Raw genomic sequence first — 21730 nt, 5'->3', positions numbered from 1 at the left:
TGGTTATAGTATACCCAATAATGTCTTATCATATGCGTGTTTAAACTCCATTTATCATTTGTAACAATAGGCCATTAACTAAAAATATGGCATATTCAGATCAATTATGGTATCCCAAATATTTAATAAAAACATTTTTTTAACTTGTACTCTATTGAAGTTTAATGGGCATTAAGAAATAACATTTCATTTTATGTGACCCTGGAATATGTGCTTTTTGAAATGTTTACATTTCTACCCCCAGTTGGAAGGTGTTTTGCTTGAGCTAATCTTGCACATCTGTCAGAAAGGCTTTCCCAGAACACACACTTTACGTATACCTAATCTACTAATAATAATCTACTTTAGGAGACCAGAGATCCTAATTACAAGTGCATAATGATAATTCCATTGAGAAAGAGGAAGAGGTGTAATAGTTTAATCATAATTTGGTGTGTTGTGACAGTGCATTGAATAAGTCAGTGTCTCATAGTCCCAAACACATTCTGGGCATTCCTAGGCATACGTATTTGCTTGCACAAAACTCAACATACCTTTCTAAAATGTGAGTATGCAAGATATGCCACTTACCTTTTATGTGTCTGTTAAAAAACAGATTTTCAGACACATTTAAAATGTAAATATTTTTGTTTTCCAAGATGAGATCAATCTTGTTAAGTGGAAATTATCAAGGAAATTACATGTAGGACATCAATATTTTCTCTTGTACATACTAACTTCTAAACCCTTATTTCTTAGAAATGCCATAGTTGCACCTGTGTCAGACATCTAAATTTCAGATCTTAGAGCTTGTATCCCAACTAAAATTACAGTCTTTGTCAAAGAAGAAGTTGCTTGCAGGGCTGCTTTTAGCTCCTTGTCTCGTGAGGGAAGTAGCAGAACGTATCTACTGTGGAAAGTAAAGACATGAGCTTTCAAGAGTAGCTGTTGATTTTGGCTGTCTCTGTTCTTATATTAAATGGTGTTTAGACCTTTCATGAAGTTTGCATTTTGTTTGTTGGTGCTTGTCATTTGTGCTATGAACACGTGAGTGAAGTGAATCTGTCATTAGAGCTGAATGTTTGGGGCCTGATTGCTTAAACTTCCTAAGAGGTTTTAAATAAATACCATGGAGCAGAATAGAAGTAACTAGCACAGAAGGAGCTGGAAGCATTGCAGGTGTGTTTGAGCCAGTCTGAAAGGTGCAGTGCTGTGCTGGAGAGTCCCAAAAGGTCACCAAATGGGCTTGAGCATGCCCTGTCCAGACATGTGTACCTGCCTGTCTGCACTGCAGCCAAAGGCGGGAAAACAGGGCAAAAGAAACCCAGACAGCCCAGTCTGGTTCAATCCGGTTGCCTGAGGGGTTTCGTGAGGCCCACGCCCCTGTGGCGTGCAAGATGTGTGCGGCCTCCATTTTTGGAAGAGAGCAGCCTGTGGGTTCTGCCTTTTTTGGGTCTATTTGGGTGATTGCCAGAGGTGATGGGCTGATTGTGTGGCCAATGAGACCACTGGCCTCGGCCATTGCCCTATAAAAGGGGGTAAGCAGGTGAATAAGGTGCTGGCCTGCTCATTCCTCCCTCGCCCGCCCGCCACTTCAGCCACCTCAGCCAGCAGCCGATTCCACATCGCGGCCCACGTGGAATTCACCACAGGACTTCCACTGAGTATTTTCCTGCCTACGTTTTTGGGCCACAGACATGAAGACTGAGGACTAGTGAGTATTCTGAATGCTTTATTCCAGTTGGTAAAGGAATTTATTTCATCTCACCAGTGGTGTATTAAGCTGCCGGCCTCTCTGTCAAAGACCTTTCTAATGTCTCTCAAAATTCCATTGTATGTAGACAGTCTGTAAAATAGTTCTGCTAAGCGTATCCAAGAACTTGTGTGGAGAGTTGTACATAAGTTTGGGGGAATTATTTTGCAGGTAATAATACATCATTTAATAACTTTGGATTCGGCCTTATTGCATGACACCCCAAACTCAGATTTCACCTAGCCTCTTCGTAACAAGTGCCCACAGAGGCAGCCGATTCCCTGCTGGGTCATGACATGATACTGCTTCACTGGCTGATGCTCTGTGTGTGTGTATTTGCCAGGAGTCATCTACTGGGAGACAGGTAGATGTGTGCTCTCTGGTTCCAAATGCCTTCATACAACACAGAATAATCAGCTTGAACATTTTAGTAGAGCAGCTTCTTTTGAGAAGTAGAGTTAACTTCTTCACTTGTAAGTACAGCAGAATCAGGCTTTGATATAGCTGCCAGTTACTGTTCTCTGGTTGTGTGGGAGGCTAGAGAAAAGTCAGTGTGTTTAACAATTCAGACTTGGCACTAGAGGTCTAAACACACACATATTCATGTGTTTTAATAGGTTTTTCTCATTAGAATCCCAAACATGAGTGAGTACACTTTTTTAGAAGCCTGATGATAAGGTACAGAAAGGGTACTTTTTTTCTTTCCTTTTTCCATATAGAAGTGTGAACAGCAGCTTGGTGTCAGTGTGTTCTGTATGCTTCTTGAACAGTGTCAATCCATACGTGTTTATGACTCCTAGATGCTACAATATTGAGGATGTTTTAACTGCTATAGGCTAATTGCTGTGTACTTTATGGTATGTTACACTTCTATGATTCTGTCACTTTGCAGTATTCCTTTTAAGGTAAAATACTTAGCAAGACAGTTTTATAGTTTGACAATTAAAGATAGAAGCTCTTTTCAGTTTATTGCAATTTAGCATTGATATAAAATAGTCTGCCAATGCATTCTTTGGAAGATATATATGTATATTTATTTTAAAAACTGTTTTCCCAAATGAAAAACCATACTGAAAAAAATTCCATACCTTCCTCCTGTGTGCAAACAGTCAGTGTTGGGAAGATGCCCCCAAAGGGTCAATCTGCAAGGTTTTGTTACTTTAGAGCAAGAGCATAAAAATTGAAGTCATGAAAGTAGCTGTAAAAAAGCTGTGCATGTGAAAAAGATTGCTATTCTATATGGAACATCATCTTAACCACTGCTGTACCTTTTCAACCGTAGTATGATAATCTCTCTGTCCATAGTTCTGCTTGGGCTTTGTAGGTGGAGATAGTGAGAGTAAATGATATATATATCTATGAATGAATCAGTACTCCTACAAAATACTTGTTTTGTGTCATGTGTTCTGTAGACATAGTTTGTGATGCTCTCTGCTGAGAGGAATTTTAGGAATTTTTTGTCTGACCAGCAGTTTGATATGTTAAGTGCTGGCTGCAGAGCAATGGTAAACTACCATATTGTTAACTACTACTGAAATGAAGCAAATTTGAGCCGTGTTGAGGAAATGAAGCAGTACCACACTCAAATCTTACAATGAGTTAGCATTTCTATTTGCATTTATAACTGGTAGTTTTGATGTGTAAATTGTTTTAAAGGCAAAAACTAAAATAGATGGGAAAATTGTCCTCAGTCATTTTGAAAATCAAATTGCAGCTCCAAGTGACTTATCTTCCTGACTTGTCAGCTATTGCCAGGCAAGTAGCAATGCAACTCTCCTACCTTAAGTCCCTAGGGTAGAGAGATTAAGCTGGTAGAAGTTTGTTTGCTTCTGTGCCTGTTAGTCCTGGATGTAAAGTCTAACTTTCATGTGTTTCTTCTCTAGAAAATGTCTCAGGGGGATCTGAGCATGTATATCTGGGTTTTGATCGTTTGGGTTTTTTGTTTCATTATTTTCAGGGTTTTTCTGTGGCAAGTCTACAATGCAGAGGGCATTGTACCAGTTTATATTCTATCACATTTTTGAGGGACTGCTTGCAGTTAATTTATGTATTGGTGTTACTGTGGTTAATGCAAGTTGTGTTGTAGTTGCAAGATCAATAGCAGTTAAAGAACTTATCTTTCACACCATGTGGGCAACACCCCGCAAACTAAAAGTGAGTGTATGTGAAGATTGATTAGTTTCATAGTGTTAACCTCTCTCCAAAGCAGGGCATGATGAGAGAATTTAAGGACAAAATCCTGCTGTGTCACTATTAGGAGAATGTGGATGTTTGTCTTGAGATTTAACAAGAAGATTTGCAAAGGTGAAGCACCGAGAACATTATTTGGTACATGCTGTAGGGGTCTTGACTGTAAGGTCAGAAACTGTGTGATCTCTCTTAAAAATACTTGTCTTTCCAAAATGAAAAGCAACTACAACAAGCAGTGATTGCTTTCAGTTATGATGGTTATTGAACAGCCTCCTCCCCACCCTCCCTTAGATCTAGAGGAACTAGAATGCTATCAGCTTGATAAGGTCTCTGGCTGTAAACACAGCATACGGATTAAAATGGCTTCTGATGTCAGAAGGGTCTCTGTTATTTCAAATTACCTGCTTCAGTGTTGTGTGTTACTCATAAGGGTACCTCCTTGTGTTTTCTGGCTTTCCTGACTGAAATGTCTTTGAGGATGCTATTTTAGATCCTCACAGTCATTTTGGGTTCTTAAATAATGCTACTGAAAAGGAACTGTTTGGGAGGGGTGAAGAAGATGGCCAGTGAAATATCATCTTTTGAGTAAAAGATCAATATATTATGTGTGTTGCATCCAACGGTTATACTTCTATTTTCAATAACCTACATAAAACTTTATCTGTTTGTTCTTAGGCAAAAAAACAAACAAACAAAAAAAAAACCACCAAAAAAACCCAAGCCCAGCTCATACTTTACTGTTGGAGCTCCTTCTTCAATTTAATTAAACTTTATTGTTGCATTTCCTGCCCTGTAGCCTCTTTTACATTCAATATACTTTCCATTATCCTTTCCATAGAAATTACTACTTTTGTCAAACTCTCCCAACACTTCTTCAAAGGTGGTAAAATACAGGATTTTTATCAGCAACTCTAAAATGTTTTCTGTGTTGTATTCATTGTATTGAGAGTCACAGCAGTGACTGAAAACCAAAAAGCGCAGTAATGGTTATTATTACCTGTTCTGGACAGAGACTTAACAGGGAATCTGGGTAATGCCCTCACAATGCCAAGCACTGACACTTTATTCCTATTGTGTTTTGTATAGATCTCATCACTACCACTGCATACAAAAGACAGTCTCTGAAAAGGTGTCCTATTTATGAAGAAAAGGATAGCCTGTACTTGAGAGGAGCTTTTTTTAAGCTTTTAATTGCAGATGAAATGAAAGCACTGTAAATTGAATCAGGCTTGCATGAAATTGCACTTAGACTGGTCATGGTAGCAACTAGGGACTCTATTAACATGAATATTTCAGTGTTGATTCCTTACCAAGGTGTTCAAGGAAAAAAAAATAGAAGAGCCCTCCAGTGGCCAGGAATAATTCCATAGAAGTTGGTGATGCTTGTCCAAAACCTGTCTAAGCTCTTGATAAGCTTGTGGTACTTAAGCAGGCTGTGTGGTCTTGACATCTTTTACCTAGATTGATGTATTTTCAAGAATAAGTTTTATTTTCATTAGATATCTCTTACGCTTGCTCTAGTAGGGCCTCTTTTTCTGTCTAGGAACTATCACTGCTCCTGCAATAGAAATGCCGTAGCTTGGTCATATATTATTTTAGCAATAACGAATCTGTGTTTTACATGGATTGTATTGTGATGTTAGCATTTTTGTTCTTGCATCAGAACACAACTTCTTTTACTTTTAACAAAGGTGGCTATGGTTGTGGAACAGATATAACTTCTCTGTGTGAAGATATCTGAGTTTTGGCCTATGATTTCTTTAAGACCAGGGATATCTCAGTTATTTTCTGTGAGAAAATACTGCTAAAAATGTTACCCTAGTATGTATGAAACATACACTTATCTTACTAATGGAGAGTAAGACCTGATAGAAGAAGTGCATTAAAATTTCTGGAAAGGTTTTCATTGCCGAAATCAGATATTTGCAATGGGAATTCGCACACTGACAGAAGACAGCTCTGTTCACTTGCAGATAATTACCTGTATAGCAGCATGTCATGACACCTTTTAACTTCATAAAAACTAATTAAGTGTATGTCTGTAATTTGCAATAAAATGAGCAAGACACTAGTGGTGTTTAACTTCATAGTATGGCTCAGTATCCAATGCTGAAATTACCATTCTCTCACCTCTTCTTGCAGAGAAAGTGCACAGCAGGAAAACAGTATTGACTGTTTAAATGTCAAAAAATGTCCATCTGTGTTATGAATAAGTTTCCAGTATGTGGCCAACACATTCCTTCCTCACATGGATGCTGAATGTAATTTTAAAACAGAGTAGGAGACATAAACATCTTTTCTTTAGGTACAGTAGTTGATTTCTAAAGCGATTCTTTGCCTTTTAGCCATTCTCCATATGTAATATCCCCAGGAAAGCAATTATGCTCTTTGTTTAGCGTATTTCACTCATTGTGAGATGCTCATTATGCTCTCTACAAATAAATTATATCAGTCAGCTAGAAAAGCATTTGATTTAGTGGCAAGTTTGTAAAATCCTGTAGTGCATATTTTAAATACAGTAGGAAACAAAAGTGACCTGTTTGGGAATACGCAAAGATAACGGTGTGTCTGTTTAAAATGCAAGGAATGTATCCATCCAAGAAATACTGGATTTGTGAACAGTGTGGCAGATGTATACAATCAAGCAAATATCTTTGTCACTTTATCTGATACCTACTCAATACAGGAACTTGTACAGCCACCAAGGACAGAGGGAAGGAACTGACCTCAGAGATCTACCTACATTCTTATTTGTAGGGTTATATATGCACCCACTTATTTCACACATGTGATCACCACTCAGCAAAGAGAGGCTTCAGTATTAATGAATTCTTTTATAAAAAGATTTGTTCATTAATGGCAATCCCAGCAAGATACTCTAGAAAGACGTGATACACCAATGAGAAATTCTTAAGGAAGAGTAGATTAGAGTCTCGTAGGCACATTTGAATGCTACAGGCAGTTTTAGTCTTCACAATCTAAAATATTGTAGCAGAGAGAAAAAATACACAAAGGCCTAGGAGAAACAATCAAAGGATCAGACGATGTCTATGCAAGTAACAGGCTCCTGTACAAAAGAGGGAGCTGACAATTTTGTGCCTGCGAAAGATGAGCAAAATGATTTTAACAGTTGTATGAACTTTGTAAGTGGTTTGGATTAAGGAAATATGAGTTGGTGGGGCTTATTGAGAGGGCTTCAAACTATGCAGGAGGGGAATAAAACCAGGCTCACTAGTAGAGAGATGGTTAAGGACAGCCTTCAGTATGATGCTTCACTTGAGGTGGGAGATAGTGACAATAATATCAAAACTGTCTGTGAGGAGTAGCAGGAAGAGACACCATGGTTGGAAGAATGAGGTGATAGTAAGGGCCTTCAGCCTGTTGCTCTGAAACATGCTGTGAACACTGCAGCAATGGGAAAGTCTTACAGAGGTAAGCCAGGGGCTCCTAAAGTAGTAAGACACAGGACAGTAGCTCCTGTGAAATGCTTTGGGAGAAATCAAGGGGGTGTCTCTCTGAGAAGGGGACATGGCCCGCAGCCCAGGTGAAGTGCCTCTACATCAATGCACACAGCATGGGCAACAAAGAGGAGTTGGAAGGTACTGTGCTGCAGGAAGGCAATGACACAGTGGCAATTATGGAAACTTGGTGGGATAAATTCTCTGACCAGAATGTGGCTATTGATGGCCATAACCTGTTTGGAAGGGGCAGGATGGGAAGAATGGATGAGTGGATGCCCTCTCTGTGAAGAGGTGGATAGAGAGTGGGGAGTTGTCACTGAAGAGTAGCCATGAGCAGGTCTAAAGCTCACCGTCTTTCATCCTTGTGGGGGATTTTAACCATCCTGAGATCTGTTGGAATAGTAGCATAGGTAGCTGTGGGCAATCCAGGAGACACTTGGAGTGTCTAGATGAAATAATCTTAAGACAAGAATTTGACAGCCCTACACGAGCAGATGTGTTGTTTGACTTTGTGCTGGTTTGAGGCCAATTGGAATATTTTACTGAGACATTAAATCCTTAGCTGTGAGAAGAAAGGAAAAAAGAGTAACTTATATCCCTTGTTCTTTTGCTGAGAAATGCAATTAGTCAAAATATAGATAAGACACTTCTCAGCTCTGAGTTCTGTTCCTTCTCTCTAACGGTCTCTGTGTGTGTCTGCATCTGCCTTAACTCTAATCCAACCTAACCCTTTATTTCCCCTAACTTTCTTTTCATCTGTTTTTGACATCTCACCCCAGATCTCTCCACATTTATCGTGTGAAATATATGGGGATTGATCTGGATCTGGTTATTTCTGAAGGGAGGGGAAGAAAAGGGAGGAGGTTTAGGTAGTGAACTTCCTGGCAATCTGATTTGTGGGAGGAGTACTGTGTTTCTGTATTAGTTTTAACTTGTATATTTCTGTAAATAGCTGTATATATTAGTAACATATTGTAAATATATACAACATATTCTATATTGTGCCAAGCTGTAAATATAGCTTTTTTCCTTAACTTCTAGCTGGCTGAGTTTAGTCTGGGTGATTTCATTAGTGTGGGGGAGTAGCTAACTCCCAAACTATCACAGACCTGTTGGTCACAAATCAAGTGAAGTCATCAGGGATGTTGAAGTCAGCCTGGGCTGCAGCAGTTATGAGCTAGTGCAGTTCACTGTCTTAAGCTGTATGAGGCTGCTGAAAAGCATTGTCAGAACTTTGAACTTTATGAAAACAAAGTTCCACCTCTTCAAGGATTTAGTACATAGGACCCCGTGAGAAATGGCCATCAGAGACAAGGAGTGGAACAGAGCTGGCAGATCTTTGAGGATCCTTTCCATAGAGTGTGACAGATCTCAATCCCCATGTGTAACATATTGGACAAGGAAGGCAAGAGACTGCCATGACTTAGTTGAGACCTGCTGGTCAAACTAAAGGGTAAGAAGGGACTATAGAGGAAATGGAAGAGAGGACAGGTCTCTTGAGAATATATCTACACGGGGAAGGAAAAATCCAGTACTAGTGGCCAGCAAGATGGAAATACTTGTAGAATGTCCAGAACAATTACTAATGATCCAAACTGCTTTTCATTTAGGTGTTTCTGTATATTATTTTCTACTAATTCAGACAAGTCTAGATGACTTACAGGAATGTGGATGTACAGCTTTGGAACAGATAGTGGATCCACTTGTTTGGAACTGTGTCAGGAACCAGAAGTTCCACAGTAAGACACAAATCCTATAATATATTTGATTTCTCTGAAATCTTAACAGTTGCTACAGTAATATTAAGGTAAAATTACTTTGCAAACCCTAGCTATCATAAGCTGTTCACATAATAATGTGACAGTGTTCTTGATATTTCACATAAGAATGCAGATTTGATAGAGCTGGGAGTATACTTTTCTTATAAGTATCTCTTGAACTAGTAAATGAACTAGTCTTGGATAGTGTTAGCAGCAGCATTCTAGCTGATAAATGTAGAAAGGATGGCAAAAGTCTTGCCCTTTTGTCTTAATTTCTATGTAGGTGTTTCTAAAACTGTTTTCTGGTGGATTTTATTTTCTATCTTACAGAAATCAGCTAAAGGAATTTGAGACAAATTACTTTATCAGTTCTTCAGCTATGTATACAATTGTGAAATTGTGTAAACACTGAATGTTCTCTCCCATCAGTTTCCCAGTCTTTTGTTCAGTGTTTTCTGCAACCTATTAATATCCAAGAGTAATTCCACAAGCAAAAAGTTGTGCCAATTAATGTTTCTTGATTCTTTTTTGTTTGTTTCGTTAAAAAAATAATTTAAACCTCATTAAATTCAGTTTGTTTGTTTTTTTTCTTATTGTTTTACAAGACCTCTGTGCTTAGTAGCTATGTTGGGTTTAGTTTTCTTTGTGTGATTATCTGTATTTTTGTTTGCAAGTATTTCATCATTTTGCCATGCCAACTGTGTATAAAAATATTACCATTGTGTAGCACTTAACTTTTGTGTCTATGCATAAAGTCAAAGTCAGGAGAAAAGGAAGGAATTCCCCTGGCTCTCTAACTGCATTTGAATTTCATTTGTCCCTTTCATGTCCTCTTTGTCTTCTCTATTTAAATTGCAAGGGTTTTGGAATGGCTTCTCCTACATACTTGGTTTGTAATGTGCCTAACGCCATTGTGAAATGACCCTTAGTCTTTTCGGTAATAAACAAGATTTATAATAACATGAGTTTAAAGATAATCTGGAGACACAAAAGCCCTAATTATGCAAAGGAGGGGGTGATCAGTTGGAAACTGCTGTTTAAAAAAAAAACAACAAACCCCACAGTTAATTTCAGTGCAAAACAACAGTAGTGCTAGTTTCAGATGCTAATCTTCAATTGGATGTGAGCCTCTGAATTTGTTACTGCACAATATGAAAGATAAAGATGCATAAATATTAATTGTGCAGTTGTAAATTTTTCTCTGATACCTATTGTCGGTGTTATGGCAGTTCAGCTGTAAGGACATCTAAGACCCTTGAATAGAAGCAAATACATTTTGTGGGGTAGCTAAAAAATTTGAACTTCATATTTCTCAGATGTTGAGGAAGTTACTAAATGGCCATTGGATGTTTTAGTAGCCTGTGATAACTTGACCAACATTTGTGTTTTATGAAAAGCCTACCGACAAAATCCAGTGGTGTTGATGAGTTTCAATGAAATCCACATCTCTTTTTGTTGATTTTTCTACTGTATATTTTATATAATACAAATCATGATAGCTTTAGAAAACAGTCTGTCCCTGTCCATGTTCATAGATGGATGCCTTTAGCAGTATTTAAATTCATCACTTGTGCATTTTGGTGGCAGTTTGTTTTGTTTAAGGTCACATTTGAGTTTTACTGTGCTCAATCTGAATTCATAAAACTAGTAATTTTCTACTGCTATTTCATAATACCCTGCATTGCCTCTCTCTGCCTGAAATTGCATATCTGCTATTCGTAAACTTAAGGTCAATATTATTGATTCTTTGGATCTGCTCTTCTATTGCATTTTTACTAGGCACATACAGAAAGGGTAACTAATCTCAATATCATGTGCTCACAACTCTGTTTAGCAGGAAATCAGTAACTGATATATTAATTATAATAATCTGTTAAATATACTTTACCTTCATGTTAATTATAGTAGACCATTCTCATTTATTTTTCTGGGTAGGCTATTAATTCAATCCAGATGGTACAGCTTTTTCAGACTGTAACACTCAGTGTTAACAGAATAAATCATGTTGCCAAGATACAGGAGCAAAAATGTTATCACATCTGAATAGGTTTTAAAATGATATAACCATGAAAGAAACTTACCTTTTAATCAGGGAAGGAGCTGAGATAGAACAGGGGCAGTGAAACAGGCCTGCTTTGTAAGACAGGAAATGTTACTTGGAAGTACAGGAATTTCTGTTGTTTTCCACAATATCAAACATTTTGAGAAAATATCTTTTTCCTTGCCTGAATTAAGCAACCTAAAAGACAACATGGAAAGTAAGTGTCTGGTTTTGCTCCAGAAGTGCTGAGTATTGTTGCAGTCGCACTCCTCACCAGAAATAATTGGAATGCCAGTTTGCTGTTTGCAGTCCCAGTCTAAAAGAAAGGGAACTGCACAAACTGTAAATAATATGTAAAATATCTTCCTCCCTCACCTCTAATTAAAACAGATATTGATAGAGTTCCTTCCTCTTCCTCCTTTGCCGCATTAGCCTGCTCAATATGCAGTTCTCTGCTGGCTACACTGAGTAGGATTTTTACTTTGGTGTGAAACACATTTTAGGTGAGAGATTACTTCTTGAGTACCTCATTTTGAAAAACAAGTCTCCCCTCCTACACACAGCCACATGCATCTCCATCATGCTTACTTTCACAATATCTTATGACTTCGGTTTTTATTCTCATTAGACATTTTAGAGATATAAGGTGAATCATTTTCAGATATTTCAAAGCCCACTACTTGATGTAGATGAATGAACCAAGATAATCCTTTACAGAGCAAAATTGATGTCACCCTTACCTTATATTTTACCATGTAGAATAAACATGTTTTGAATGACAGTCACAGAGTTTTCCATCACAAAAGCCTGGGTAACCTAGTTAGACTGAACATGAACTCTAAGTATGGAAAAACAGACTGTACTGATTTCCTTACACCCTTATAAGAGGTAAATTGAATAATAATACTTTGAAGTGTATTATTTGCTCATATTCAGGAAGAAAATTATGAACTTGAGAATAACTGAAACTGATGTATCAAAATCTTTTTGGTGTCTAAGTGTATTTTTCAAAACATGTGGTGGAATAAAATCAAATGCTGGTTTTAAAATTTATTTCAGTGTTTTCAGAAATACTGTAAGAAGTTATACTTTAGAGGAAATCTTATGTAGAGCAACTAAGTGCTACCAATTATTGTTTGAATCTTTTGGGTCAGTACCAGTTTCCTTGTTCACTAGCCCCTTTTGGCACATGCTAGATAAACTATTTCGACAGTCATGAGCAAGGTAAAAAAATACTTGGAGTACTGCTAATTGTTTGATAATGTCAAATAATTTAAAATAATCTAATCTGTGTATTTCTGAAACAAAACAGAAATGCTTGTGCCTTTAGACACAGCTCTCTATGAATTCTGCCTCTTTACTCTCACAGAAGAGGGATCAATAGTTGATGTTTTATGTTCTTCCAACATGAACCCATAGTCCAGACTCTATAATCAGTTACCATATTGCTTTGCTTCTACATTTATTTTTTTTCCTGACAGTAGGAACTGCATATTTTAAACTCTGGATCATAGTAACCAACCATACAAAATGGGCCTGTTTGCTAATTGCTGTTAAATGTGCTGTTAATTGTTTTGCTTGATGTGAGCCTAGGCTCCAGCAGTCCATCTCTTGGAATTTATCTGTTTCATGAAGGGCAGGTAAAAGGAGATACCTGAGTTTCAGTCTTTGTTATTTAAAGGAGCAGAAAAAAACATTCCCAGCTTCTTTTGTAGACTTGAGAAAACTAGTAAAAAATTCATAATTTTTTACTTCTGTGGCTGTCTGAAAAAAATGGGGTGAAATTATCAATATGTAATATTCACTGGGCATGTTTGATCACCCAGTTCCTATATTCAAGCTGTTGAAACAATTGAAACCTTTCCTAAGTGCCAGATATGTAGAGCTACCAAAGGCACATTATTAACCCACAGCAGGAATTAGCATAATATGCAGTCCTCTTGATACTCCGGTATAAGCTTACTGGGCCAAATTGTGCTGCATTTCTTCATATACAACAGCTGTGGGAAAGACCTATGGGCTGAAACTGGCCCACTGAGTACAGTGCTGGCCCTCAATTTGAAAGAAATGTGCCTGGAAAGAGAATTAAAAAACCTCAGCAACAAAGCCAAAGTATAACCTAAATCATATTAATTGCAACTAAGAAATGTTTCTAAGCTAACTATTGATAAGACCTACAAAACCACTACATGGTTACGAGTAGCTTTTAGCTGGAAAATGTAAAATCTTAAATGGCACAGATAACGTCAATCTGAATTACCGTCTTCAGAATGACACAGATGTTAGGATAAGGAAGCATAAATGGAAATTAAAGAGAAACAAATTCAGAACAGATGTCAGGAAGCATTTTTTTCATGCCGAGAATCACAAACGTGTGGAATGGCCTACCAGGCAAGATTGTTAAGGCAAAAGCACAGGGGACATTCAAAAAGTGATCAGATGGCATCATAGGGGAATTGAGTAGTAAAAAAGGAAATGAGTGTGCATAAAGCAAATGGTTTTAATTTAATCCCAAACAATGTCCATGTTCTTACCTTATTAATGCTTGCCTGTTTACCTTGGATGAACACAGAGAATTCCTATGTTAAAAAAAGGCACAAAATAACCTCTTCCTGGTATTTCAGAGAGGTTTAGTCCCTTTCCTGTAATGTTTTGAAAAATTGCATATATAACAAGTTTATTTTGGTCCAGTTTCTCTTTGTATGCCATAATGCTTATCTGTAGATATCAGCCAGGACATTGTGGGGGAACTTAACAGTGATGTTACCTGTCTTTCTAGGAAGTTTGCTCCCCTGAGCTCTTATTTTCACACAAAATTCAAGTAGAAAAGATGATGAACTTCTTGCTGCCTTTTGGCATGAAGCAGATATCGAATGCTCAAAGCCCTGGGTGCACAACACTTATTCCTGTAATTTTGTGGTTTATGTGTTGTTAATTTTGGATAAGGTTCAAATGCTCTGTGTGAGTCTTGTAGGACAGGCAGATCCTCAAAATAAGGAACTGTGGTTTATACTTTAGACTTTATATTTCAGTGCATAGGTCTTTGATCCATAAATAAGGAAAGATAAAGACACTGGAGATCTCAAAAGCCAAATCCAGCTTCTGGAGTAATTCAAAACCACCTGGGTGCTGCCCTGTGCAACCTGCTCTAGATGAACTTCCTCTGATGGTGAAGCTGAACTAGGTATCTCCAGAGGTCTCTTCTAACCTTTGTCATTCTGTGAATTTGGTGGATGTGCAAGTCCACATCTCACATCATCTGTTTATGCTTGGTTGACTCCAATGGCAAATTAAGGAAAGATGAAAACAGAGTGACTCTGAGCCATGTTTTTGGGCCCCTTTTCCTACTTTCCTGAGCCCTGGCAGCAGCTTTTAAAGTTCCTCTAATGATGCTATTTTCAGTATATAGCATAGGCAGAGTAAGAAAAACGCTAATTTTATGTTATTACACCATTCTCTTTTGCTTCTTTGATGTCCTCACTGTCTATCTTGTGTCACTTACTGTATAGCTACTGCTTCAGAGAATTCCTGAAAAGAGGACTTCGAAGTGGCAGTCCTAGGACACTCCTAGGAGGATTAGATATCTCTAGGAGTTGGGAAGTTAAAAATCTATCAGGTTTTGTTCCTTTCATGATAACTTTGATATCTATTTTCTTGGATAAAGAAGTTTTGCTTGTGTGTATAATAGTATCATTAAAATTCAGTGTAAACGTGTAGTGCTTTTTCCCCCCCCTCTCAACAGTATTGCTACTATAGGATAAAAAGACCAAACCTCATCTTAGCAAAAAAAAAAAAAAAAAAAGGGGGGGGGGGGTGTATTTTGTAGATTCTAGAGAACCATATTCTCACTGTATGAATTGTCACAGTGCTTTTAAAAACAATGGCAACTGGAGTAAATAACATTCTGTTGCTTTCCTACTGGCTAGGTGGCATTTTACCGTCTGTTATAACACTACTGTTTGTGTGATCAGGATGTTAATTTTGCAGAGAGAGAAATGTAATGGAATCCACCCGGTGGATAATTCAGTTTATGCCTTCACTTAGCTTCTGGTTTCATAGGTCCCTGACTTCTAAACAATTAAACATCAATTTTATGTATAACTTCCCTCTAAGCTCTTCTTAGATAACATTTGATTAGTATATGTTTAAAACTCCTAATGTTTAAACAAATCATCACCTTGTCTTTTAGGTGCAGACAGAGAAGACTAAACAATACAGTGCTAACTTATCTGTTGTAGGCTGAAAATGCTGTCTAGGCTTATCTTTTTTTAATGTGCTTTTGACATAAACCCAGTTCGCTAAGTCACATACTGAGAAATTCAATAGCAGAATGGGCTTAGTGATTTACTAAAATCATATGTAAATCTCATAGTGATATACTGTGTATAGATTAGGAACTCTGCAGAAAATGGGAGAGAGCTGTAAGAAAATAAAGCGATAGAGCCATGAGTTAGTTGGAAGGTTCCGGAGCTGTAATCATAACCTCCTGTTGATATTCATATTTACACTGTGTTTGGCAGCAAGCTGCTGGTTTAGATTTCTGTTTCTATTTCATTGTTAGCCTCTGAAACTGAATTACTATGTTTCATAGCAACGTTTTCATAATTATGTTGCTATCAGTTAATTAACACTTCCACAATGCATACCAGACATAGATTAGAAAGAGAATAAAGACATGTCTTGTGTCAAGGAAAACTGTCTAGAATTTTACAAGTGAAGGAGTGTAATGGAGATTAGCACCGGTTCCCATCTCCTCTCAATGAGAATTGGATACCTGCATCCTCTAGCACACTTAGAAAACCCAAGCTACAGGTTGAAGGGGCCAATCCTACAGCTCTTCTCAGAGTCCTTGCATTGAAAGACTGAGCTGCATGTTTGTTAGAAGCTTTACAAAATCGAAACATAAGACTAGATACCTCAGAAATGAGACAAACTTGTAAGCAGTACTCAATAGCACAATAAACATGCACCAAATTCTTTCATATCTTATTGTCATATCATTAGATGTAACAAAACTTTATGCAAGATCTTTATAAAGTGTAACTCATGAATCTGTTAATTGTTGCACAAAACCCCACCAAATGCCTCATCCCTTTTTTGGTTCTTTATTTCCCTTCTATAGGTAGGACTCAAAACAGCAATAGTGAAACCTGCAAGACAGTACTTCATTAGATAGGGAAGAAATCTGTTGTTGTTGAGATAATGAAAATATGGGCTAAACATCTCTTGAGCTGTGTCTTGCCATGGATGCCTAGGATGATTCTCAGGTATGTTTCAGAAACAGTTACATGTTATACACACCTATTCACTAATATAAAGCTAAGACATTAGAGGCATCTTTCTTTGTTTGAAAGCACCCTCAGTTCCAAACCAGTTCTGTCTATTTCCATGGTTTTGAACACAAAATAATACATTCTTAAGTGAGTGGTGAGATATTTAAAATAGTGAAATATAATTCTATCAAAACTGTGCTCTCTTGTTATTTATTACTGTATAAATTATCTACAACTGAAGACATCCAGTTTATAATGAGATATCTGATGATTTATTTCGCAAAAAATATTAGCTTTATTATTTATTAATTCTAGCAGTATTCCTCAGTGTATACTCCATAAATATTAACATATCTGATGTCTCATAAAGATATGATGAAAATAACATTATGCCTGATCTATGGAGAAGATTTGACATCTCATTTTTATGTAGTTGATCTTCTATAGCTTATAGTATCAAGAAGGTCAATTAATTAAGAACTTGTGTTTAAAAAAAAAAACAGTGCTAATCTAAGGAAATTTGGTGACTTGCATTTGGACTAATACCACTGTTAAGCCATGGACATTATTCCAGAGGTATTGAAGTGGAAGGGTCTATTTTGTTCATTTCTGAAATACTAAACAAATTACAAATTTTCTTTTAAAATAATACGTTGCTCAACAAATCTCAAAATCCTGTATGGATAAAAATGTGAGGATATCTCAAGTTGTTCTCTTAAAAGTAATATTTACACTGGATGTTATTTTAAGTAATATCAAAACCATTACCCCTATCTACATTACTGTTAAAAATAAGCCAGGTATGCATCATGATGCCTTATGAATACAACTGTTGTCTGGAACCCACAAAGACCATCTAGAGGTTGTGGTTAATCAGAAGAGTATTGTTCAAGGCTGGGTTTTCAAAACCTCAAATCTTTTATGTTTATGTTGACACAGTCTTTTGTAGAGTCTTACGTAGATTTCCTTTAAGCCAGTTAGATATTTGGCCTATGCATAATTTATTTAAGCTTGTTATATATTTGGTCTGATTTAGAACATGGCAATCACATTTTTGTATATGAGAATAAATACAGTACTGTCTTTGTAAGTACTTCAAGGATAGATTTACAAATTGTTTCTTTGCCATTTCTTCCAGATTTTCTCTTCAGATGGAGAAATTCATCTATCCCATTTAGAAATTCACCATACTAATGCAGAGATGATGAAGACTTAGAACATCCGTGTTTTCCCAGTTACAGGTAAGCTTGCGATACACATAAGGGCAAATTTAACATAGAATTAAACAGTCAGGTAAGCCAGTTAAATGATCATGTTCTGTGGGGAGGGGAAGGTAGAGTTCTTGGTTTCAACTAGTTGACCATGTGTGGGTGAAAGACTTTGGTAATAACTTGCTATCAAGAGAACTGTAGGAGAAAGAAGTAAGCTTGTGGCTGCAGCTAAAGCCCATTGTGCCATGTATTCTGTAAAAGGCATTTAAGTTGTTTATTTATCTTCCTAGGAAGTGTAAAGGGGCCAGTAATACTCCAGTGGCTCTGGTTTGTGTTTTTTTTTTAATATGCAGTATAGTACTCCAGATGTATTTGAAGTCAGTGTGAAATTGATGGATTCTGAGAGGCTTACCTGAAAACCTTACTTGTAAACAATATGAACAAGTCTAAGGCACTTGCCTTGCACTTGTAAAGATTTATGCCAGCATGTTTGGTGTTGATTGAGGCTTCTCTTATTTTTTCTGTTGTCGATCAAGAGGGACTTCAGTTGTTGGCCAGTATCTATTGGCAGGACTGATACTACAGATATGGCATGTCCATCACACGCATTTTCATTTATACAGCATAGGAGGGGACTCTGACATTTGTGTGCCATGTTGGAAAAATTGTGCTGAGTTTGCTTGCTACAATTGTTATTAGCTTGAAGCTGAATGTGTTCTGTGCATTTCAGCACGTTGTGTTACCAGGATCCCACTGTTCCTGTATCAGCATTTTGTGACCTAATACCAGGGATGCATTTACCAGTTCCTTAAAATTATAGAATTGCAAATAGTTTGAATTTGATATTTGCTTACCAATATGAATGGAAAAAAGAATCTAAGTAGCAGACACGTACATAGTGGACAGCTCTGTATATTTACATATAGTTCATATGAGGTGTAAATTAGGAAACTACTGCGTACTTCAGATGATGTTTTAAGGCATGAAACTCATGTTGCTGCCCTGTACTCCCCAACCAAGTGCCATGTAGCCTTGGGATGTGCTGACTGGAATAGAACAGTTCAGCACTAATAAGAGGCAGAATCCATACATAACAATCAAGCAAAGGCACCTGTGTGTTTCCTTGGCATTACTGAGATGTCAGAGTGCTATGTGTCTGGAATTTTGCATGTGTTTATTCCATATGCTTAATATAAAATACTTACAAGTAATAAACCATGGGACTCTCAAAAGGCTTGTGTGCGTGACTACTGGTCACGTAGCTCTGAAAGCTATTGTCAGCCATTTGATAAATACTCAATGTCAAATAAACACCAGTTCACAACCATTCCAGACTATCACCTTCATTTTACTTCTTTCCTGGGAAGAAAAGTGTTTTTGCACATATTTTCTGATAGCAGTACACTCCTAAAGCTTTTTTGTGACAGACATGAATTTCTTGAAGGTTTGTGGATAGGGCTAAGGACACTCTTGCAGACACCCAAAGATAACCCCAAGATGGGATTATGGCACCTTATTTTGTGAAGTAAAATTATGAATTGAAAGCAACTTAAACCATGACGCAGCTCCCCATCGGCATTTTTATTTGCTTGCAGACCTTTGTTTTGGTGCAGCTTATTTCAGCCTAAAGAACTTGATGAAAGCTCCTTAGTCCTGAAACTCTGTAGAAGTTTTGTGCTTTTGAGTCAAGTCAGAATTTTCTGCAGATGTTGTGTCCAGTAGATGTATGTTACCTCAGGGAAAATAATTGCAGTGACCAAACAGCTTTGTGTAACACTTTCCCCAAATGATAGAGGAAAGCAGGGCAAAGATGAATTGCACTGAAGACATGCAGCTTTTTCACTCAGATTATACTTTATTCTAAGTTCAATCCTTTTTAAAACTATGAAGGCTATGACAAAGCCTAGTATGAAACTGGAAGTATATATTTATGATAGTGATTAAAAACAGAATAATTATTGCATGTGACATAATTAACATAATTAATGCTTTTGAATGTGTGTATTTTGCGTGCTTCATGAGAGGTTTTTTTACAGTACTTCTGTATGGTGCTTGTCAAATACTGTGATCTCGATTCCTTGAATCTTGCATTATGTGCTGTTAGACCAGTATAGAAGGAAAATGATGGAGTGGCACACCAGGCTCTGCTGAGACTTGGCATAGGTACCCTTTATCTTTGCTTTCTCCAACCTGAAGCTTAAACTTGATATGTTGGTTTAGGAGTGACAAAGAGGAAATGCACCAGCAGAATAGTATTAATATATGAAATGCATGAGTTACTTTAGAATACATTTTGCTTGTTCTTCAAAAGGTATTACAGTCCTGCAATGATAAATGTCTGATTTCCCCCCTTTTTTTTCATATGTAGCAATTTCTTTTTCATATAATATAGACTTTTTTTTTTTTTTTTCCCTGGAGGTGAGAGATGAGAGGCAAGTTTGATCATCTGGGTCTCAGAGAGAATTGTAGCAGGAAATATAAGTATAATTTAGATATCCAGTAGGTATTTGTTAACTGTGATACTGTTGAGCACAAAATAGGCTTGATTAACATGCATCTATCTAGCCCTTTTAAGAATTGTTTATCAAAGGATGAAGCGTTTGTGTTTTGTACTAAGTATGAGGCTGTAGCCATATCAATATCGCTATAATTACACTTCTGATCTTTCCTCTGAGTATCTCAACTTTCCTTGGTCGCTGGCAGCAAACATTTAAAAAAGAGTTTATTAATATCCACATTTGAGGTTGTGAGAACTTTCACCTGAACTTTTATGTGCATTATCTGATGGCAGAGACTGTCTGAAAATAGAAATGCTAGCTCTTTTCATATTTGAAGTGTAAGAGCAGAATAGGATACAAAAAATAGCGATGCACCGGGTGCATTTTGTGATCACGTACAATACAAATTAGAACAGACTTACTGGGTTCTGTTTGGCAGAAAATGGTAACGTTACGCAAGAAGGCAGATATTGTGTCTAAATATGGGCAGGGATAAATCTAGCCAAAAACACAGTCATGGATGCAGATGTCCTTGCTGAAGTTTTTGCACCTGGGCCATTTGGTTTCCAAACTGACCTCATGACTGGCCACAATGGCTGCCTTCTCTTCCTGCGCCAAAAGAGGAAGCAGCTTAAGTGGGTCCATATGGCACACAACAATCGGCAGCAAAGATGCATTGCCAACTTGGTATTGCAACTACAGTTCGTATTTCAATGTGCTGTGGAATTGGTTCACTATTCACAGAAGAGCAAGTACTGCCAGAAGCAGCTTGATCTATGAATTTATCTATTTATGTCCTAAAAGCACCGGAGAACTGCAGTATGATTTCAGATGTTGTGAGATGAAGCCAAAGTCAATTTAACCTGAACTGTGCAAATTCCAATTTGCATCCAGAATGAAGAAGTTGAGCTTCCCTTTATCGATGGTGGCAGAAAAATAAATGTACTGTACTTAATCCTTGGGGTAGGAAGCAGAATATGCCATCATTTGACTTCCAGGAGCTAAAGATTGCAAAAAAACAGCAAATATGCTGTTGAAGACTTGTTACCTTGAACAACTTTTTGTTGTTTTTCCTTCCCACCTTGGACTTGGTAATAGAAGTTATTTTAAAGCAATAGGAAGAGTAAAAGACCTTTGATATAATTGCCATGAAGCCAGAAAATCAAATGATCTTACTGTAAAATATTTGTAATAGGCTAGGCAATAACTTGACTGTGTTTGTGTGCTATAGCTCTGTTTGTTCAGTAGTGGTTCATTATGTAGTTTTATTGGTTATTTTTCCCTTTTATCATCTGTTGATAGAGTGAGCCTGACTACTTAAAAGTCTCCACAACTGTGAAGTTTGCTATTCCCTGCCTGGAATTATAAGTGAGAGGAATGCGGTGGTACTGGGTAGTATGACAGCTGTCTCTATTTGTTCTATTGTGTTATCTAGAAGAAGATTGATGTATGACAGTCATTCTTTGCACCTGAAGACAGCCACATAGTTTGAGTAGTACACTGCCTTTTTTCTGTCGTACTCTTGCTTACTAATAGTAGATATGAACTAAACACACATTCACAT

General features: G+C 37.2%; 1 long non-coding RNA gene across 1 annotated transcript in view; it reads left to right on the top strand.

The window, feature by feature from the left end:
* The window catches only part of LOC135184227 (uncharacterized), an 88661-nt gene extending 70954 nt beyond the window's left edge, over nt 1-17707 (top strand). The window contains exons 2-3 of the long non-coding RNA XR_010305924.1: nt 16307-16451; nt 17596-17707. This is a non-coding gene — a long non-coding RNA (uncharacterized LOC135184227). The remainder of the gene's footprint in view (nt 1-16306; nt 16452-17595) is intronic.
* The last annotated feature ends 4023 nt before the right edge of the window (nt 17708-21730 follow it).

This window comes from Pogoniulus pusillus, chromosome 20 (genome assembly GCF_015220805.1).
Source record: "Pogoniulus pusillus isolate bPogPus1 chromosome 20, bPogPus1.pri, whole genome shotgun sequence".
Taxonomy (NCBI): domain Eukaryota; kingdom Metazoa; phylum Chordata; class Aves; order Piciformes; family Lybiidae; genus Pogoniulus; species Pogoniulus pusillus.
This window is presented reverse-complemented; position numbering and strand designations above follow the sequence as displayed.